The sequence below is a fragment of the Poromitra crassiceps genome (assembly GCF_964638095.1).
Source record: "Poromitra crassiceps genome assembly, chromosome: 7".
Lineage (NCBI taxonomy): Eukaryota > Metazoa > Chordata > Actinopteri > Beryciformes > Melamphaidae > Poromitra > Poromitra crassiceps.
The window spans coordinates 24,973,328-24,991,823 of NC_139628.1; positions in this window are offsets into that span (position 1 = coordinate 24,973,328).

Here is an 18,496-nt window from a genome sequence, read left to right on the forward strand (position 1 = left end):
AGAGCACCAGTTTGACTCCTGATTGAGGCACGTCATGCTTCGGTTTGAGCCCAAACCCAAACCATAACCATAACCTAACTGTTGCTTTGTTGCTTAAACCCATCCCAGTGGTTTTTATTGCCTAAACATAATTTATGTTGAGATTGACAGAAAATACCATGTTTTAGACTTGTGATATGCAACATATTTTGGTTCAGAAATGTTAATATTTTACATTTCTGTGGATTCCTTTTTTCTTCTTTCCAGGGACTCATGATAAGGACACAATGGATCTTAAATGTGCTGAAGTCTCAAATGTAAATGTAAATAAATACACTTTATATCAATGTGGCATATTTACTCACACAGCAGCACTTTACATTACAGCTCATAACAACATGAATTAGGGCTGCAAAATGCTAAACTCCCTGTGTCCACATCTCAATATTAGATTAAACCAACCATCCAGAGACGGAGGGATTACCTGGATGATCCCCCAGAGCTAGCTAGCTCTCTTGGGGTTGGGGTTAGCGTGTAAGCGGGAGATCGGTGGATCAAATCCCGCCTCCACCATTGGGCAAGCCCTTAACATGGGTTGCTGTGAGTAACAGTCAACACAACACAGTCATTACATGATATTACCTAATTATTATGCCACTATTACCCCCCTATACCATGTTGTTACCAAGCTGTTAACGAGCTGTAATTTAAGGTGATACCCTAACTGCTACTAAGCCTAAATTTTGTTATTGATCATAATCAGTTTCAATTTCAACCAATCTCTTTTATATATATTTTTTTCTGATTTATAAAGAGAGAAATAGAAAAAGAGAGTCAGTACTCACCCAATGTGAGGCACAGAGCTGTAACCTCCATGCTGTCTTGCTGCTGACTGTCTGAGCATCAGACTGAAGAACAGTGAAGATATGATGGTGAGAACCTCCCCTTCCTGTGGGGATTTTTTACTCAAGTAGAAGTGCAAAAATAGACGCTGAAGTAGAATTCAACTTATTTAAAGTCCCTGGAAACCAAAATCCACAAAAACGTTCTAACTATGTTATTTAGGGTCTTATGTTAGTAATTTTGTGCCTCCGAAATTATTATACATTACTTTCAACCCAAAGCCTTAAAATCGCCACTTTTCTACAAGATTCTACAAAGTACTTCCTCATTGAAGACAGCAGTGCGCGAGGTGCTAAAACGCAGGAGCTTATGACGTCATAAGCTCTATATAACCTTTGTACACGCACGCAATCCGCACCCACCCTGCTTTTGTCCGTTCTTTGCCCCCAGTGACAGCGCTCCCTCGCTGTCCGTCTGCCTCCCACTCTGTGTGCGAGCGCTATGCTTCTCTCCCTCTCCCTCTCCCTCTCCCTCTCCCTCTCCCTCTCCCTCTCCCTCTCCCTCTCCCTCTCTCTCTCTCTCTCTCCTAGTGAGAGAGAGAGAGAGAGAGAGAGAGAGAGAGAGAGAGAGGGAGAGAGAGAGAGAGAGAGAGAGAGAGAGAGAGACCGCACACAGAGTGGGAGGGAGACGGACAGCTAGGGAGCCTGTCCGTCTCCCTCCCACTCTGTGTGCCGTCGTGCCTCTCTCTCTCTCTCTCTCTCTCTCTCTCTCTCTCTCTCTCTCTGGACTAGTGAGAGAGAGCGAGAGACACGCAGGTTACTCTCTCTTTCTCTCTCTCACACACACACACACACACACACACACACACACACACACACACTCGCGAGTGCTGTGTAACTTGATCTCTTTCTCCGTTTCCCTCCCCCCTCTGTCTCCCGCTCTCTCTCTCGGAAAACCTGCTGCAGATGGGACACGCCCACACAGTCCGCGGGAGAAATACACTCTAAAAAATAATGATTTTCTCATGAGTTTTGCCAGACTGTCAAACCTAAATTTATATACTTTGCGACGTTCATCATCGTTCAAATTTGGCTGGTGGCTTATTAACATAGGGTCCTGTGATGTGATGAACTCAAAATGCTAAATAATAAAGAAATATTTCTGGTTTCCAGGGACTTTAAGTTCAAGTAAGAGTAAACAACACACACACACACACACACACACACACACACACACACACAAGTAGAAAAATAAGCCATCAATGAAATGAGAGAATTATACTCGACACACAACCTAGAGCTGAACTCAGTTCAACCAACAGGAATACAAATTCCTTTAAAATATTTCTTCCCAGGTCAATAGGTGTCACGCACACATGCACGCACACAGACACACACACACACACACACACACACACACACACACACACACACACACACACACACACACACACACACACACACACACAAACAAACACACACACACACACACACACACACACACACACACACACACACACACACACACACACACACACCTGTTATGAGCAAGAATAAAAGGTCCTACTCTGACCCCTGCAGTATAGGCTAAAGTTGTGGTCTGACAAATAAAGACGGGTTTGTCCATCCAGTTCTTAAAAAATCAACAGACATATCGCCTGTTTCATAAACACTTCCTTACTGGCAAGATGACAGAGAAATGTTTTTATTACTCATGATAATATAAATAAATTAATCATTTTTTGCCATGACAAGTGTCTGTAAATTAATAACGGGAATCAATTAACTGTATTCCAAAGTTCAGTTTGTTTGAAGCAGAGTTTAAGTCGCGCACAAATAAAACATAAATAATATAGTGTCCTCAATTATGTTGTTCAGACTGAAGCAAATAGACATTTCAGACTCACTATAATGTTTAGGGCTAGACTGATAAATCAGTTTGACAATTTGACCACCTCTGAAATGAGGGAGGTTCCTCCCTGATCACAGAAAACAGTGTGGAAGAAAATATGTAATCAAGTGTTTTTTTGTTGAGTATATTTTTTCTTTTGATTGTTCACAGTTTCTTTAAAAGGCCTGATGTGGTGCTTCAGTCTGCACTCCCCCCTCAATATGAACAGTAGTTGCCTGGTTTCCTTCCCAAATTTAGCTTTTATGTGAAGCACATGAGTTTCTCTGTAGGAAATGTGCTCAATCTTGTACTTTCCTGAAAGATCTGCTGACACTAAAATCAATTAGTGTGGGTTTCAGTGAGACTTCTAGTGTTCCATGATGCTCTGAATGATGTTTCACAGGCTTTCTCACCCAGACCATGCGCGTAGCCACGGGTGTGCCAGGGTGTGCAAATGCCACCCAGACAGGCCGCTGGCACACCTAAAAAAATGGGGTAAAAAAGGTTTTTTGTTTTGTCTGCAAAACACATCAACGCTGTCATGCACTGTGTCCAACTTATCCTATGTGCGAATAGAAATCACGCTCCGCTGACCTATGTGCCCCGGAGCATCATGGGAATAGTTAAGCTGTCGTCCACGTAAAGTAAACAAATGCACGCACAGCTGTAGCAGCAGCAGCACCGCCAAATCAAGAAGACATGAAACAAAGCTCGCTTTTAAGCTTTTTCGGCAAAGGCAAGAAACGTCGCTTTGACGACGAGGAAGAAGATGACTCGTTGTCACCCTCCCCCTCAACAAGTGCGGATTGTAGTGCACCCGTTCCCGCACCTGTATTGGTGGTGTACAGTGGAGAAGAGACAGACGATTATGAAGAAGATGATGCAGCCGAAACAATGACGTTAACAGCGGGGAACGCAGCCAACAACACACTGGAGGTTGGACCAACGTACTGGCTTTATCCGCTCAGACCCCGCTACACCACCTCCACCTGTGGGAAGCTACAACGTCTCCGCGCTACTTCACGCTCCAGGGACTACGCCTTCCAATGACCGCGGCCATCCCAACATCCCACTTCTGACACCAATGTAACGGCACACTCGGTGACTATGATAGTTCGCCTATGAACCAGAGACCAGCTCATGAAGGGACTCATGCAGATTCAAGGCGGGAGGTGTAACCCACATTAAATATATGGTTACTAAACCTGTATATGTAGTTTAGGGGTGTAATGTTATGTTCCACCAGACGGCACACGCTCTAGGTCTCAGGTTCAAGACGGTCTAGAAACGTCCTTTCCGGGTTTCCGCTTCCTTTCTAACTAAGACGCTGACCTGAAAGCACGCTACGACCCACCTTTAAGATCTCCCGGTATGAAACGTTACACAAACGTCATAATTCTTGATTAATTCCCCTCATATCAACTACTAATAAGTTGTTTGTTTATCAGGACCGAATCCTGTGCATGAAACTGAACGCGAGGAGCCATTTCCGTTGAAAGGTCCCTCTCACTGTGAGCTTCGGTAAGCAGAGCAAATGGTTGCTAGTATGACAAACCACCATGTTAGCCTAATGCCGTTAGCCTGTTGCCAATACCCTAAGATACTTTTCATAAAACCAATCGGAGCTATGGAAACGATGTCTAATGTTTAAACACTACAGTGGTGCAGATTGTATCATTGTGAATGCTCTATGATTACAATCACTGACACTGACATCAGGTGACCAGGATGAAGTTAGACTTTGGCCCTGCTACTTCCTCTATCTCTGTGCGGACAGGTGAGTCGATCATCCAGGTATGAATTAAGTTATCAAATTAAATTATTATTCCTAAATTGTTTATTATAATAATGCTTTTACAATGAAAGCAGGTCTGACATCAGGTGCAGGTTTCCTTTCAAACACAAATCCTTTATTACAAAGTTATTTTGAGTGGTTGAGCACAAAGTCCTGTCGGTCATTATGGATTTACATGTCAGTGATTTATTGAAGCAACTGGACTTGCACTGTCAAGTCGTTGCCAAGTCGTTATTGTAAATAAGAATTTGTTATTAACTAACTTGCTTGCTAAAATAAAGGTTGATCATGATAATTATGTAAATTATAAACCATGTGTAATATAGTCAACAAACATGGCAGCTTCAAAACACAATTTAAAGTTATCTTTGCCATCAGAATGGTAGTTTACACTCTTTGGCCACTGATGAAAGTGAAAATAAAGTTCTCAAACACAAAATGAAGGGCATTGTACTGTAGAAGAAATTACATTGTTGTTGTTATTATTATTCAATATTGTAAATGTGTAAGCTTTGAAACTGCTCGCCAGGACACGTTTGTATTCACACAAGCAAAATAAAATGCATTTGTCTATGAACTTGAACATAAAGGCACAGCCAGCAGGGGGACCTGTTGAACAGTTTATCTCCTGTTAAAATTATTCAACATGGTGGATGTAGCTTTACAGTTGACATTTTAAATGCAAATAAATTGATCCATTATGAAGGATGAAGATTTTTATTCTCCCAAAATCGGAAAAAAATTAATTCTAAAATGAGGTTGCAGAACAAAATAAAAAATAAATGAAATAATATAATCTACTCGTAGTAGAATGATTGTTGAGATAATAACAAAGACCCTGAAGCATTTTAAGAGTAACTTTGGAGGAATGGATATTTTGGTTTTGCTTATTTTGCATAAACATCACTTTTTTCTTCCAAAAGTTCTTCCTGGAAATCAACATTTCACAACTGGTTTATTTCAGTGTTCAGAACTCCAGGATGCTTCACCTGCAGGATGGACTGTCTCTTAAATCTCAGCTCAGGGTCTTCAGTGTCTTGATTCTCCATGTTGTCCTCCTCCTTCTGACACACGCTTGTGGAGGTAACTTACACACAAAAACATCATTAAGCTTGTTTTATACTCTGGTCTGAGAGGGTTTACAATGTGTTCTGAATGTCAGAGGTGGCTTTTGTTTGGGGGAGGGATCAGGGATGATGGGCCCTATCGTTGCATCGGCGCAGTTTCTAGGCCGAGCGGCAGGCGCAGATCAAAGCAGTGGGCGTGGACAGGCGCACTTGATATCGTCGTGCTGGCGCTAGATGCAGCCCAAAGCATTACAACCACGCCTTTTAGGCGTAAAATTATGCACTGTCATGCTCATTGGATAAGTGCAATAAACGAATGGCACGCTTGCCTTTTTAGCTCCAATTCCACTGGTCCCGCAAAACCAGAAGAAACCCAAGCCTCTGATCCCCCCCCCCCCCCCCACCTCCCTTCATCCCTTCTGTCTCCATATATCGGCTATTATTCCATATTATGATGCTTCTCAAACCAATCTAACTGCAGTTTAAATACTGCAAGCATGTAAATACGCTACACTATAGCAATATCAAAGTGAAAATAATGTTCTATGCATCAGCTAGAAAAATATAGCCTATTAGATTGGTGAAAGTTTGTCCAGAAAGATATCATTTTCTCTCGCCTGCTGCAGGAAGGATGATGCACATAAATATAGCCTACATTATGTCAAGTCATTGCATAAATGTGTTTTTATTGTAAAACTAAATGTGAAATAGGGCCAAGTTATTGGAGGGACATCACAGTATAGCAGATGCCATTAGAAGCGCGTTCCGAAGCGCGTTCCGCTGTTACTTCTCTAAATCACGTTAACTCGACAAGGGGTATATATAGGCCCAGGAGGACATATATGTTTCACATAGGGTGGTGTTTTCATTTCGAGGTTTTATTTGGTCCAATATTGAAATGTTGACAATGGCAGGCTGTGTTACCATTACACATTAATTTAGAACTACCTTTTATATCTATTTTGGCTCATTTGGTTGCTATTTAGTAGCGAAATGGAGAAACACAATGCATGCTGGGAACTCAGAGAGAGAGAGAGAGAAGGGTGACAGAGAAGAGGCAGTGAAGGCACAGAATAGGCCTGCTTTTCAAAAGTGCAAAGCGCTAAATGTACGCCAGGTCCCAAGATATCACTAGGCTGGTATTTAGCGCCGACACGCCCACTTTGGGACTGCGCCACGCCCATTCGGCCTAAAGCGCATTTGGCAGCCTAAAGCCTATTGCTATCTTGCCGAAACAGGCGCAAGGCACGTTTTTTTGCGGTTAAGGCCCGTAATAGCGCCGATGGCCTGTGGGAGAATAGAGCCCGATGTTTGTAAATGTGACTCTTGAGTCCGAACACCCCGCCCGTCTCTGCAGTGATTGGCCAGATGTAACGCAATGTGTTACGCCTCTTTTCCATGCTGCTAGTGAAACAAGCTGGGACACATAGGGCCGGGTGGTGGAGGCAAAAACACTTGCCTTAAGTTAGACACTCAGACTGTTGACTCGGCCCGGGGGTCTGAAGGATGACCTTTCCAATGCCGGGGTCCACTTGGCAGAGGGAGGCTAGAAGTCCAGTCTTCAGCCTTCCCAGCGAGCACAAAACGTTTTTTCAATGTTGATTTTTAGTTGAAATCTGGGTGATATGGGTTTGAACGTCTAAGACCTAATTTCACCCTCTTTTCAACCGGCTAAAATGCGGTTACAACGTCAACGTGTAAAAAAAACACAATTTGGTTCATCATATTGTTAAAACATTTGTTGTAGCTTGGAATAGAGGCAATATTGATAGTGTGTGAATTGGCATTTGTCCATTTTATTGTGTAACTGAGAGTTGAAATCTGGTCTATACGAAAACTACATTTCAACGCATTTTATGTCACATGAAATATCATAAATATGGGACTATATAGGCTATGTGGTGCCAGCAAAACTATGGTTAATAGTTTAGCGCAATACTATAAAATAATGAATTCAGTTCCTGCAGCAACGCGCATGCGCAAGTACTTACTTGCTAGCTATACTAACCGTGACTGACTAGACTAGACCAAAGCAAGTCTGCACCGGTCTGCACCAAGTGCGGAACGAGGTGCTCTGGGCACGCTATGTTATTGTAACAGACTGTATATGAGGCTCTCTGTACCTCCTCAGTCTCTGGTGTTAAATGAAGTTAACCTCTGAAGCCATAGGCTACAGCCTATAGACAACACACACACACAACATAATTTTAGTCTGTTACATTAATATAATAGTCTCGTACACATCACATAAAATAACTTGTCCTCCCGATCGTCGACAATCATGTAGTCTACAAGTTGTGTGCGAGATAGAGTATATATGTGCCCTGCTCTCTGCATAGTATAAGAAAATGTATAGCTCAGCGCGTAGAGCGGACGCTGCTGAATTTTTAATTTAAGATCCTGGTGAAATATGGTCTAAATCTGAACGTTCAATAAACGTCTGCAAATAGTGGGTGAAAAAACTTTCACTTTCAAACCTTCCTTGCACGTTTTTTCAACGTTGACCCTAAACGTTTTTTAAACGTCTTTTCACCCGAAAAATGCTCGCTGGGTTGCTGCAGGTCGTCCATCACATCCCAGACTTCCTTCCAGCCGTGACGTTTCTCAGAATTCTGACTCATGCCACCGTGCAAAGCTACGGTATTTGACACCCTTGGAGTGAGAACGCTGATGCTGCGCAAATGGTATGTTCACTAACACAGACCACACCATAGTTCGAAACAAAATTAATTTATTGTAGTTTGAGTGTTTGGGTGCACGTCGTAATGGGGTCGGGGTGCGGATGATGTTGATGATGTTCGACTAGTCAGGAACCAGGGGGGTCGAGACTCAGGGTGGGGGTAACGTCTCCGGTGAAGCGCCTCTTACGTGTGGAGCGCGGCTTCACGGGGATGGAGTCCCGGCTCCATCAGCCCCCCCAAAAGTACTTCAGATGGCCATGTGCGCATGGGCTCTTCGGACGTCTTCGAGGTTGTTGTGGATGTACGTGTGATAGGCTTGGGAAGACCAGCGGCCCAGGATTCTGACGGTGTGGTCCGGGAGGCCTTGTCTGGATGCTGTTGTTGCTGCGCCGATGCGGAATGAATGGCCGGAAAACAGATCTGGAGAGATTCCTGATTTGAGCAGGACGTGGCGGAGGTGATGGTGGAACCAGAACCGTGTGGCGACTCGGCCTGATTCGGTCGTGAACAGAGGATCGTGGGGAGAGGAGTGTTTTGCTAATCTTCCGTTGATGTAGTTGATGATGGGTTCGTAGGGACTGAGGAATGAATTCAGGCGGAACAGAAACACAGGGTGAGAGAGGCCGACTTGGTCGGTCTTGCTTCTTTTTAGGTTGTACCTCAGGGTGTCGGGTGAGTGGATGGTGATGTCGGACAGACTGGCGTGCTGTAGGGGGTTGTACTTGGAGGAGTTGGTGGTAAACTCTGAGCAGCGGAGGAAGCCGAAGAAGGCCAGGAGAAACATAGCTTCCAGGGTGGAGTCGATGGCGGGAGTCGAGTACCCTGCACGGAGAGTGAGGATACACCTGGTGAGGAGGTCGGTTGTCAGGGGAAGGCGTTTGGGAGGAAGTCGAGGCTCGGCCTTTCGGAGGCCTTTGATGAGCATGGTGACGTGGGGGTGAGAGATGGAGGCTGCAGGTGCTCCGGTGAGCAGTTTGATGAAAAAGTTTATGCCGCTGAGATAAACTTGGATGGTGGATGTTCTGATCCTGAGAACTGTGTGAGCGTAAGTGATGAAGCTGGTGACGGAGATGGTATTGACGGACGGGAAGGGGAGGTGATGGGCGTTATGGAATGCTTTGAAGGAGCACCAGCCAGAGTAGTATGAGGACAGGGTTTTGGGGGCTAGGCTGTTCAGTATGAATTGTTGCGTGGAGGCCACCAGGTGGAGGAGCGGAGGATTCAGGGGAAGATGGTGGTCGAAAACGGAGGGATCGGTGTCGGGTGCAGGTCTGAGTCGGGTGCCAAGGATCTGAATTTCTGGAACGAGAAACGGGAGAGGGAGTCAGCGATGGAATTGCAGTGACCGGGAATGTGGGCGGCCCGGATGATGAATTGGTGTTGGGCAGAAACCAGGGTGAGTCTGCGGATGAATTTCATTATGTCCAGTGATTGTGAGCGTCCTTGTTGATGATGCCGACTGTGCTGAGGTTGTCTGTGTGAATGAGTATGACCTTTGTTGACCATTCGTGCCCCCATAAAATAGCTGCGATAATGATGGGGTACTGTTCCAGGAGTGCGGAGGATGGTGTGAGGAGGGACATCTCCGGCGGCCAACGAGGCTGTTAATGCTAGGAGTGGATGAGTTGTGGGGGGAGGAGAGGTCGATGATGAGGCGCTTTTTTTTCCGGAGTATTTCAGTGTTGCGATTCCTATGGGGCTGATGCGGTATGTGATGAAGGGATGGGCTGGGAATGGGCCGATCATGAATTTGTCAGCCACCTCCTTGGCCAAGAGCCTGTCTACCGTGTCTGGCTCGGTGAGGGCTGACTGGAGGTTATGGCAGGTGAATGATGTGGTGGGAGAGGCCATGATGCCCGGGTGAAAACCAAAAGTGAAACCGTGGGTGAGGAAGTGAACGAACTGTGGGTCGGGATGGTTCCTTAGGCGTGTGTGAGTGCTGTGATGTTGACTGGGGTGCTGAGGTGGTGGTCTAGTCATGCTGCATGTGTAGTTGGACTGTGGGGGCAGGTAGGTCTTGCGTGGGCGCCGCCGCAGTATGAGCATGTGTGCAGGAAGCGGCACCCTGCTATGTAGCAACCTTGGCTATTGAAGTTATTGCATATCATGCGGCCTCCTTGGTACTAGATGGGCCGCCCCTGTTTGTCTGATCCACCCCGTGAAGTCGGACCTTGGCTCTGCATGAATGGTTTGGGAGTGATGGAGGGAGGAGGGGCGTTGTCGAGCTGTGAGAAGACTGAGGGGGTGGGAGCGGGGGGGGCCGTGGGACGAGGTAGTGTGGTGGCGACGACGCAGATGGTGGCTGGGTGGGAGGGTGCCCCGCACAGAGTGCAGTTAATGGCACTGCGTGCCGCAAAGACCCTGCAGTACAGCTCTGCATCAAGTGTGCCCCAGTACGTTCCCTGGTTGAACTGTTGCAGCCGGCCTGCTGCCTGGGAAGCGAAGAGGGTGTGGTATGTGTAGAACGCGGTTCCCCCGAAACGCAAGGCCAAATCCAAGATGGTGGAGAGGTAGGCGTCTAGTTCGGCCCTGCGCTCGGGGTACACCGCGCAGATGGTGTCTCGGAACAGGGAGAAAGAATATGCGAATTCGATGGTGTTTAGCTCCCTGGAGCGGGAAGGCTTGGGAGGCCTGAGCTGTGATAGGCCGTAAGCTGTGTACAGTTCCCGAGGGTGGGTGGCGTCAGCGGTGGAGGGTTGGAGGAGTGTGGCGAGGTCGGTGTATGCACCTGAGAGGATTTGCTGCCTGAGTGCGGAGGAGACCGGGGAAGGCGTTGCGTGCTGGGGCTGAACGGCCGGAATGGCGGTGGCTAGGGTGTAGGGTGTGGCTGGGGCGGGCCCAGCGGACTGATGGACGGGTGCGAGGAGGGAAGGAGGGACAGACATGTTATTGAATACATTGGGGTGATGGGGGAGGGTTGGGGGGAGGGGGGGGGAGGGTTGGGGGAGGGGGGAGGAGGGTGTCGAAAGGGGTAAGAACAGGAGGAAATGAGCTGATGATGATGTTGGGGGCCGTGGTGGCCGGGTGGGGGGGGCGAATGCTGGGGGGGGGGGTCGAGGGTACGAAGCCGCGATGGCAGGCGGAGCTAGCAGGGCTCCGGTGTCATGGGCAGAAGGAAGAGGATGGGAGGGGAGGGGGGGACGAAGGGACGTGTGTGCTTGGGTAACTAGTGATTGCTCTAGCTGTGGGAAGGTGGAGAGCAGAGCTGACAAAACCTGATATGCATTGGGGTGATGGGGGAGGGTTGGGGGAGGGGGGGGGGGAGGTTGGGGGAGGGGGGGGGAGGGTGTCGAAAGGGGTAAGAACAGGAGGAAATGAGCTGATGATGATGTTGGGGGCCGTGGTGGCCGGGTGGGGGGGGCGAATGCTGGGGGGGGGGGGGGGGGGTCGAGGGTACGAAGCCGCGATGGCAGGCGAAGCTAGCAGGGCTCCGGTGTCATGGGCAGAAGGAAGAGGATGAGAGAGGAGGGGGGGACGAAGGGATGCATGTGCCCGGGTTGCTAGTGGGTCTTCAACCTGTTGAGAATTCAGGGAAGACAGAAAGTTTAATATGATGTTGGCTGTATTGGCAGAGGGATTTGCAGTGGGAATGGGTGCTGATACAACCTGGCTCACGGAAGCAGCAGCAGTGTGGTGGGCGGTGACGTCACTGGGTAGATGGGAACGTTGGGCTTGGTTGGGTGTCGGAGCGTTTGCCGGTGGCACCAAACCGGAAGTCAAACGCCGGTAGAGTGTTGCTTTGTTGTCGGGTCGGATGTATGGGATCCCTCTGTCGCGGAGTGCCTGTTGGAGGCGTACAACAGTCCAGCTGGAAATGGTTTGTTGGCGGGGAGAATCGGCCTGTGACGAGGCGCCGGCGGAGCGGTGTTGGGGCTGGTGTGACGGGCCGGCGGAGTGGTGTTGTTGGAGCTGGGGGGACGGGCCAGCTGAGCGGTGTCGAGGCTGGTGTGACGGGCCAGCGGAGTGGTGTCGGGGCTGGTGTGACGGGCCAGCGGAGTGGTGTCGGGGCTGGTGTGACGGGCCAGCGGGGGAGGTCGCTGATCGGCGGCCGAGCCGTGATGGTAGGCTGGCGGTCGTGCCTCCTGCGCGGTGGCCAGCTTGGGAAGAAGGGCCATCTGGCACGCCGCGGTCGGGTGGTGGGCCGGCACGACGCCTCTCTTGGCGGCCGCCTCTCATCCTCGGACCCCGGCGTGTTGGTGGAGAGGACGAGGGTGACCGTGCCCGCGCTCGTCTGTACGGCGCTGCTCGCCTGACCACCCGGTTTCGGCCCCGGGACTCCCGTGATGTTGGAGTGGGAGACATCGCGGAGCTGGTGGGAGCGGAGGGGGTGGCGGCTCGCGGTGGAATCTGCCCCGGCGCCAGGGATGCGTTGGACATCGGAGACTCCGTCACCGTGATGGGGCTGCCAAAGAGGTCCTCGTCGGACGCTAGGAGGTAGAACTCCCCTTCGCCCTCTGCTGCCATGGTGAGCTCTTTTGCTAAACTAATTCTGCTTTCTGTGACTGTGACTGTGAATCTAATTTGTTGTTCGTCGTTGTTTGTTTCTAATGTTTTTGTTTTTTGTTTTTTGCTTAGCGATCAGTTGTTACATCTGATGCAAACAGGGTTTGGTGGGATTGTGGCGTTATATATAGGCTACAGTAGATTGGGTTGATTGAGCCCAGGTGAATGGATTGGAGGAGGTACAGGTGATTACATTTACTTGGTGATGAGTAACAATGGTGTGGTCTCATGTTCCTGAACCTCAGTTATCTTCAATAACTCCATAAATCGTGTACAACAATTGCAGTTTCCTAAATAGACGTGCGGTCACCTCTCCCACTGAGACCGGTTACCCCCGCCCGGCCACCCCCATTTGGAAGTGTTGTCAACGGCCAAGCAAGCAAACTTGAGCTAGAGATCGTGATTTCCCAAAACTGAATAGATAGATAGATAGATAGATAGATACATGTAGATAGATAGATCGATAGATAGATAGATAGATAGATAGATAGATAGATAGATAGATAGATAGATAGATATGCTTTATTCCAGACTCAAGGTCCATACAAAAATACAATCAAATACACACAATACAAAAAAGATGAAAAGAAAACACAAAATAAAAATAGTCTAGTGACTCATTTTAAAAGACACCTATACCAGTGCTCCCAAAGCTGAGACGTGCGGCGTGTGGCACTGTACGCAATGTTCACCAGCACCACAACAATTTGATTTTCAGAATCATTTAACCGACAGATAAACCTGTACATTACATTTCTCAAGACAGCTTGCAGTGTGTTCACTCCAGCACTCACAAACATCTCACTCGCACTAGTCCATCTGGGCCTTTTTAGCAGTATTCTCAGAGCGTCATTATATGCCACTTGCAGTGTCTGAAGGCTGGCTTTTTTATAGTTCAACCAGACCACAGATGTGCAGTGTACAAAGGTGAACAATACGCTGTAAACAGAGTCAGCTTCACTCCATCAGTGCAACAACCAAATTTACGTGACAATACATTTGCTCGTACATACAACATACGACACTGACGATAAATGTCCTCGTCATCTGTCAGTTGGTCTGTGATCACGTGACCAAGATATTTCACTTCACTGCAGACATTCAGAACATTACCAGACAGTTTAAAGTCAGGAAAGGTCATACGTCTATCTTCCACGGTTCTGCAAATCATAATAGCACTTTTTGAATCGTTATATTTTACATCCTGTTGTTCCCCAAACACAGAGCACACATTAAGGAGCTGCTGCAGACCGGCTGAGCTCGGGCTAAAAATGACACAATCATTCGCGTACATAAGATGGTTCATCACTGTACTGCCGACCATACAGTGAGTTGCATAAGCTTAATTTACATGATAGATCGTTCATGTAGAAATTGAATAAAACAGGAGACAAAATGCTCCCCTGTCTCACCCCATTACTGACATGAAAAGGAGCAGACATACAGTTGTCCCATTTAACCTGCATGGTATGTTGGGCATACCAATAGGACAGGATTCTAACTATATATTTAGGGACACCAGCTGCACTCAATTTTTTTAATAATTTCCCATGATTCACCCGATCAAATGCCTTAGACGCATCTAAAAAAACACATAAAAACAGATTAATTTTGTCTCTTATAGTTACTCAGCAATTCCTTTAACACATATATGCACATATCCGTACCATGTCTCGGTTTAAACCCAAATTGATTATCTGTAGAAATAATAAATTCTTCGATCCTCTCTAGGATAATTCGTTCAACCGCTTTCGATAATATATTCGCAAGAACGATAGGTCTATAGTTATCTGAGCAACCCACTTTCCCTGCTTTATCCTTAACCATAGGAACCAGCATACTCTTCTTATATTCAAAAATGGGCCCCTGCCCTGTCTTGGTTTACCAGACATTGCCCAGGATTTAGTAGCTTCACGAGCTTCAGCATAGAATTCAGCCACATAAGTATTCCAACCAGGCTGGACTTTACCTCTCTTTTTACGGTGAGGCTTACTGGCTTCAAGTCAAGCTGAGACAATATCTGTATACATTGCAGAAATATCTGCTCTATGTTTGGTATTAGTACAATTACTGTTTTTACACATGATGCCTCTCTAGACAGCTCAATAATTGATCAGTGTATTCACAATAAGAAGCAATGTCTTCACATGAAAGAGAGGACCAGTCCAATCTATCAAGATTAGAATTGTTTGCACATTTTGCAGTTGCAGGTATGTACTCAAATCTAATAACCATCTTTACAGGAATGTGATCAGAAGTGGATACATGATCTAAGATTTCCATGTGTGCCAAAGATGTGTGAGCATCAGCTGTAGAGGCAATGGTCTAACCAAGATGTGGTATGCCAGGCCTCACTTATATGTGTGTAGCTTTCGGCTGGCAATAACTCTCTGCTAGAGAGTATTAAATTATTATCTCTACAGAGATGATTTAGGTGGTTAGCGAAAATTGACCTCTTGTCTGAAATGTCTGCATTCATATCCCCAACAATACAAATACTTGTGAAACACTCATTTTGTAAATAGGAGCTAATAAAAGCAAACTTATTTACATAGTCTTCTTCTTTATGTTGACATTCAAAAGGAGTGTAAATATTTAAAATGACAAATTCCTTATCCTGCTGTGTCAAATGTATAGCAATACACCCATGTTGCCAGATGGTAATTGTTGAATTATCATACCAGAGGGTAAAAATTATCATTTTTGGAGGGAAATTATCGTACGCCCCTGCCTAATTGGAGCAAAAACAAAAAATTATGACCAGGGGAAATATTATTTTTTTCTTTCCCCGATGTATATTGTTTTATTTTTGCTCCAACTGAAATGTTTTATGGTCACTCACGATTCAGTAGGTCATTGGTTGGCTTGGTTCCAGCTTTAAAACTCGTTATATACGGATTTTTCTAAATGTCTATGGAGAAAATGAATGGGAAACTCACTTCTGAGGCAAAATATGTCACGTGACTGTTCAGTTCTATAAACAGATAGACGTAGGATTAGATTGATTACAACTGTGTCACAAAATGATCAAATCGTACATTTGGGGGATTTTGGGATTATTGATCGTACATCGTACAGAGGTCGAAATTATCGTACAAATACGATAATTATCGTACGTCTGGCAACGCTGAATACACCAGTCCATACCAAGCCTAATGACATTTATCGCTGAGTCCAGCTTCTTATGCCACAGAATTGCCACACCTCCTGGAATTCTGCCGCTTTTTATATCCAGGCTGAGCTCAGTGGTGGACTCTCCAGCACCATGAAACCTGTCACTAAAGGAATTTAGTCCCTTTAAGTCCTGCTTTGCCACGAAGGTTTCCTGTAAGCACAGGATGTCACAGTGCTCCAACAACTGATCAACAATAATGCGGCGAGCTTTATCCTCTTTGGCCCAAGCGCAGGCCACGCCAGTTGTATGACAGGACGCTTATATCCATAGCAATCACATGGGCTTTCATGCCAGTAGTGAGCACACTCGCAGCCCCAGCAGATGGAGTAGCAGCATTAGCATTAGCACCTATGGCTCCAGCTTTACGTGGTTCATAAAAACGCCGCACATACGCTCCCTCTGGCCAGAGCTCCGGGTTGTACATGTGATCAACATCTTTGCATTCAGCGGATATTTTAAATGATGCATATCTGCTGTTTACAGTAACAATCCTTTGACATGACACCTCACGCCCAAGTTTATTCTCGAGATGAACACGCAGAGTTTCAGCATCTATGTCGGGAGAAAACCTAGTTGCAAAGACACTCACTCGTTTAGTTGTTATCATTTTGATGTGTCCTGCAGCTCCAGTCATAGACATATATAAAGGCTAGATGGCTTACCCGCGCTGCCGGTCAATGGAGAGCGACGTCGTCGCATGGTGGCCATCTTGCTACGGCACCACAGCTTTATATATATCTATGGGTTAAAAAAACGCTAACATTTTATTATTATTTTTGGCTCCAAATTACACCAAACTTAGACCGAAGCATCATCATCATGAGATGAATTCACGCACCTAGTTTCATGCAGTTTCATCCATTTTGCTAGGAGCTATGAGCATCTGTTGTTGGGTTAGTATTATCACATCAGATGATCATAACTCCTAGGGAAATGGATGAAACTGCATGAAACTTTGTGTCTGAATCCCTCTCATGGCATAGATGCTTCGGTTTAATTTTGGTGTAATTTGGAGCCCATCAAAAAAATTGTGTTTTTAGTGTTTTTTTTGTTGTTGTTGCCGTATCTCGGGAACGGAATATGCTTGTAATAAACCAAACGGTTTGTAAATCCGTCAAGATTTCAGCGAGTTATGAGTATTTTTGTCTGTGCACCAGAGGAGGTTTTTCCAGTGAGGCATAGGAGGATGGTCCTCCTCTATTAGATTGGGGATTTTATATAAAAAATATATATATATTAAAAAAATATATTTTTTATTTTTATTTTTATATTTTTCATTTTTCATATTTTTTTTTATAATAAAATATCAATCAAATGTGTTTTTTCTTATGTGCAGACGCTCATTTTTTCATTCATTATATAGCTCCATGCAGACGAGTCACTCTGGCCCTGGTCCCAGCATGGGGGAGGGGATTAAAAAAACACCCGCCCTGTGGGCTTGATTTATTTGGTAATTTATCTAATGAAAAAATAAGATTGGTTGAAAAAGACTTGCAATTCACAGAAAACAGTGAGAGTGATGTGTTTTCCAACGAATCAGATTGAGATTCCCTTAGCCCGTGAAACCAGGTGAAACCCTAATTGGTTGTTGTTTGATAGATCGATTGCTTGACATTGATTGACATTCTGTATTGTCCAATGCTGAATACGTCTGAAAATCGGCAACGTTGTTCCACTGCCTGGTCTGTGGTCACGCTGAATCAAGGAGGTGAAATCCACTGCTTGACCTGACAGGAAGGATTTACTGAGACAGTAGCAGCATATCATATTTCCCTCTTATTTTTATTTACTTTTTTATCAATCAGTAAGTGTTCACAAGCCAGACAGTCGTTGATATTGGATTACCACCAAAACGAGTTTCGAGTTGCGGGGAGACTTGAGCTGCGCGATACGGGCTTTTTGCAATGTCAGAAAACTGGAATATTTGCAACGTCTCGACTGCAGCGTTTCCCCTACAGACAGCACGGATATTCAAGTAAGTCAATTGATTTCAAGTTATCCGAACCTTCTATTAAATTCGGCGTGGAAATGGTTCACCGAGCAGCGCTATTTTTGTCGTATTGAAGTTTCATCCTGTTTCTTATACTAAAACCCGCGAAGCTTAAATTCACACATTTTTTAACTGAATTTGGCCTGTAAATCGATAGCTGACAGCGGGCTCAATTTTAAAGCTTGAGTGGTGATCTTTATATCATATGAAAGTAGAAGAAATAAGGAATCGATTGGGATGAAGCATGTCAACCTAGGATGTCGGGAAGGGGGGGTAAATAACGCTCCAAAGTTGATAACTAAATGAGTAGTGCAGCACTGTGCACATGAAGACACACTCTCGTTCCAGATGCAATTAAGTGTAATTTAACGCTATTTGACAACAGTTTCGGCCATAGACTTTGTCAAGTATCATACAAACAGTGCAAGACAGCCATTATAAAGACAGGTTAGCTGATTGAATGGACAACACCTGCCTTGTGAAAGCACACCTGAGTGTGAGACATCATAGGATGAATCAAAACATTGATGTCACAGGTAGGCTGTATACCATAATATATCATGAATCTATGTG